This window comes from Camarhynchus parvulus, chromosome 12 (assembly GCF_901933205.1).
Source record: "Camarhynchus parvulus chromosome 12, STF_HiC, whole genome shotgun sequence".
Taxonomy (NCBI): Eukaryota; Metazoa; Chordata; class Aves; order Passeriformes; family Thraupidae; genus Camarhynchus; species Camarhynchus parvulus.
In genome coordinates this window covers 8425045-8430014 of record NC_044582.1, presented here as the reverse complement: position 1 = coordinate 8430014, position 4970 = coordinate 8425045, and positions in this window count along the sequence as shown.

The window sequence follows — 4970 nt, the reverse complement described above, 5'->3', positions numbered from 1 at the left end:
ATGCTGCGGGAAGGATTGAGGCGCTGTGGGTTACGAGGCGAGCAGCACAAAGCATAGCCTTCCCTGTGGCTTCTCTTCAGGAAAACAAGCTCTTTGGCTTCACACAACAGCTCCCTGTTCTTTGTTAAACTCTGCTCACATCCAGAGCTGAGGAGCCCCTTCCAACCCACGCACTCTGTGGGCTGGCACTGCTCCTTCCCAGCTCTCCCTGCCGGGGCAGCTCTGCAGCCTCCAGTGCCATGCTGCGGAACACAGTGGCTCAGGACAGTGCCACTTTCTCTGCCACCAGCCCAATAGCCAGACAAGGCATTTGGAGGCTGAGGGAAGTGGGGCACAGGGGTAAGGTGCTTGGCAGCGAGAACACTGCTCCCTGGGCTCCCCAGGCTGTCCTTCCAGCTGCAGGGCTGCCGGGTGAAGGGCACTCTTGGCTTCACATCTGTCTCCAAGCAGGCCAATGCTGCCTTGCCCAACACCTCCCTGCTCACATCCTTTTCTCATTGCATGTGGGAAGAGTTGCAAAACAAGGGGTTGCCTGGGGTGCAGCCGTGGATCCTGCCTCTGTGGGCTGCAGGAGCTCCTCTGCTTCTCTTTCAAAGAGAAATTGAAAGGACTCCACAAGGGACCAATGCAGCCTGTCACAGCTGAGCTGCTGGGGACACTGCTATAGTGTGAACCCAAGAAAGAGAAGACAGAGCCCATCACCTCATCTGGAGCTGGCAGCCCAGCATGGCAGGCAGCAGCCTCCACCATGTGAGGCTGTTTCCAAGGGTTACCCTTTGCTGGCCGTATGGTTTGTGGGGCAGGAGGGACAGGGAGCATGGCCCTGCTTACATCCTTTCCATGAGGAGGAGCCCTGGGCTGCTGAGTGGGTGCAGCAGGCCCTGGTGAGCAGGGGAGGGGTGCTGGGATGGGGATCCCCACTAGTGGAACACAGTGCTCAGCCTGGTGGGGCCATCCCCAGGGTTTGTTCTGCTTTCATTCAGGTGTCTGAGTTACAAGCTTCAAAAAAAGGCCAGGCAACAGAGGGCTGGGGGAGGCCCCATAGCCAGCCCTCCATTTCCATGCCATTGAAGAAAGGTGGCTTTGCTCCCAGACAGGGACACAAGCCATTCATTCCCTGCCCTACATGACTCTAAGGCTTGGGCACCATTGGGGATGTCCACAGGGCCGTGCAGGACCCTCACCCTGTGCCAAGGATGGATCCATGCACAGGATTGACAGACAGTGGCCCCCAGCCCCACTACAGCATCACCAGTTTTGTTAGCCTCCAGTTAAACAAACCTAAGCCCACCACCATTAGAAACAGGGAAGGCACAGCTGCACGGCCGCACACAGCAGCCACTGTCTCCAGCAGTGATTGCCCCAGAGCCATCAGGGCACAGGGTCCCTCTGCCCCCGTGTGCTGAGAACCACCGTGTCCCCAGTGCCTCGGTCTGAGCCCTTTGCAGCCCCAGGGCCACAGAGTGAACCATTCTTCCCTGGGCAGGAAGCACAGCAACTTGGGGCTGCTGCCCTGTGAGATGTCACTGCTTGGCAACAAGGAAATACTTTGTTCTCGCTCCATAAAAGGCATTTGTGTGTCCCTCCCCAATGGCACAGGCCCAGCTCAGGGGAAGAAGTCCAGCAGCTACTCAAGAGGCAGCAGCACAGGATGGGGACAATGCAGGGACAAAGGTGCCCTCTCCTCCAGCAAGGCCAGGGGTTGTCCCCTGCCTCTTCTTGCTTCTGCCCTGCCCAACCCCAGTGTCAGGGAGGCTACTTACCAAAAGATCCTGGCAGGTCCACAGAGCGCCACTCACCCCCCACCTCAGTCCCTAGTGCCCTGCCAGCAAAGCAGAGCTCAATTCACTGGAGAAACCAGTGCCAGCTGCAGGAATGTGTTTCATCTCTAGCCAGCTGATGCATGGCAATTCCCATCAGCCACCCCAGTTTTGGGCTAGCAGTGACCTATTTATGTAAGGCAAGCTCTTCACAAGCCTGGGCCTGGTGCAGCACCCTCCAGGGGCAGCCATGGGAAAGCAGGAGCGCCTAGGGGCCTGGACCTAGCCAGGCTGGACTCATGCTGTCTGTCACCCAGCCCCTCAAAGGCACCAGCGCAGGGTCAGAGCCAGCCCACGGCAGCCACTCTGGTCAATGGCCCTGCTAGGGCAGGGCTGGCAGGAAAGGTGGGACTGCTCCAAGCATCAGGAAGCACACAGGGAGGAGACCAGACACAGGGGAGCCTTGAGTTACAGGGACGTGCGCTTAGCATTGTCCTCCATGGAGCAGAGGCTGCAGAAACTACAGAATGGGGGCTTCCTGCCAGGGCACAGGCTGTTCCAGCTCCTGTCCCCCATCCCAGCAGCAGGGCTGCTCTGTAGAGGTGCCTCTCCCACAGTGCAGGGCTCCTCAGGACATAAGAGGGAACCAGCCCAGCTGCCACTTCCCAGTGCCCTTTCTGGCACAACCAGCACAAAGGGAAGCTCACAGTCCAGGGAGGACAGAGCTGTGGGGAGCAATGCTCAGAGCATGCACACAAACAAAAAAAGCCCTCGAGTCTATTCCCAAGCACAACTGCCGCTCTCCCACTATTCCACCACTCTGTCCTTTGCCATGGTCCAACAGGCAGGTGACCACAAACAGCCACCCGAGCCCCTGCTCATCCCATTTCTGTCTTCCAAGAAGCCCAGGCACAGGGCTGGAGAGCCATTTACAGGGGTTGTGGGAACCCCATTCCCACCCCAGCATGTTGCCAGTTACACAATTGCCTTTCCACAAATAAGGCATTGCTTGGAGGGATGTGTGCAGAACAGCATGGAAGGAAAGAAACCTACTCTTGAAGTTTGCAAGATAATATCCGATTTAGAGGTACTTGCACAGGGGTTGCCCCTTTTTTAATCTTCAACGATGTGGTGCAAGGAAGGGATTTTTTCTCTTGATGTTTTGCTGTTACATAACTCAAAGTAACTAATGAAAAAGGTCTTCTCTGTTCCTGCTCCCTCCCTCCCAGCTGCTGCAGCCCAGGAAGCTCCCAACCACCTTGTTGCTTTGGAGCCCTGGCACAGTATCTCTTAATCCTCACACAATATTGGCAAAAGGACTTTAGCAGTGCTGGCCTGACCCCACAGGTGCCTCCACCTTCGTGCAGCAGCACCCATTGCACCTGAGGATTTGCTTTTATTCCGTGTGGATCCCCCAGTGCTCCAGGTCTGGCTGCTGACACCAAACTGCTGCTGAAAGCATGCCTAGCTGAGCTGACCCTGCTGGCAGGGTTTCTGCAGCTCCCTGTCTGTAGGCTTGTCCTGGAGACAGCTTGCATCAGAGCAAATGCGATTGTTCTCATCAGATTTTATGAATTCCCTCCAGAGTTCCTACGTAACACAAGTACATTAGGGGACTTTATCCCTGCTAATTTGAGACGACAAAGTCAAACCATGTATCAGATGAATCTGCACAGGGAGGCTTATTCATAAGTAGCAGCAATGATAGGGCACTACACTGCCTGCCAAGAGACTCGTCATTAGCTCATTAGCAGAGGACATCACATCCTAAACGGGAGAACTGAAAAGGAAACATCACCTTGCAGCCATAGACCCTCTCCTTGTGCTGAGTGCATCTTGGAGTGCTGCTCATCAATGCTGAAGGCATTTTGCAGTTGAGATGCCAAGAATAAGTAGCCCCATCCTCCCCTCTTGCCCAAGGGTTTTTGCAGCCAGTGTCAAGAGTGGCTCACAGAGCTCTGTCAGCTGCATTCACCACTGGAGTCTCACCCAGAAGCAACATACAGCCTGTTCATGCTGGACAAGCCCATCTCCAGAGACAACAGCCCCTGTACTGGCATAAAATATTGAGGTGACTGCAAGATCTAAAAATACCTGTTTAAAACCAACATCAGTTGGTGCCTGAACACTGTGGAACAACAAAAACCTGAACAAAAACCAAACAACAAAAGCCCACCCACAAACTCATGTACAAGCAAAGGTTAAAAACTTCTTTAAAAAGTACAAAGGAGCACAGTAGAGCCATCAGACAGACTTTGATCAGGAGAACTTGATAGCAACTGCTGAGGAATATGAAACTGAAGCTATAGGGCTACAGCCAGCTGAAGAGGACGACTTTCCACAAGCAGATCTGCAGCCTTCCTGTCACATCCCACCTCTCCTCTCCCTAAGCAAGCCTGCAGGCAAAGCATGGGCCAGGAGATGATTCACCTGACTCTTCTGCACAAACTGACTACTTCATTTTGATTAGCTGTAATAAGAACTTTCCCAGCCTTACCTCAGCACTTCCACACCCATTTTTCTCTTGCACTATCATGATGACGTAGGTCCTGTATCTAAAAATGGTTAGATAAATGCTTCTTGTAACAGAACCGTTGGTTTAGTTACTCTGTTATTTCAGTTACTCACTACTCTCTCACTTTCTGATGCTTCCTTCCTGTCAGTTTGTCCCAACTAGGATTTTAAGCTGCTTAAGGTTCTTTTCAGGCCTGGCAGCTCTGCCCTGGTTGCTGCTGTTGCAGCTATTCCTGTACAAGTTTTACACATTATGCCTCAGCTTAGGTTCAATAACATCTCTAGCTCTCTAGAGAGAGGTTACACAGCCTCTTCGTAGATACATAAGACCTAGTTACAAGACCTGGGAACGAGAAATAGGTTGTTGATTTCAAGAGCAAGTTCTCACTGATCAGTCCTCATTCTGGCTGGAAGGGACCTCTGGAGGCCTCTCAGAAGCTGTCTTTACCCCATCTACACAGGCTCTGTTGTCCCAGCCTCTCCTCAAAGCGCAGGTGCTGGGCCCTGCCAGCTCAGTGGCTCTGCTGGGCTTGCTCGTCACTCTTGACAGGAGGTCCAGGACAGATGTGCTAGCCCACAGGTGATCTCATGAGGCAGGTAAGCCTTGCTGTTCAAATGATGCTTCTGCATGACACCAGAGACCAGAGATCTGAGCTTCATCTCCTCCTCCGTCACCAGCAACAACGGAAGCATCAC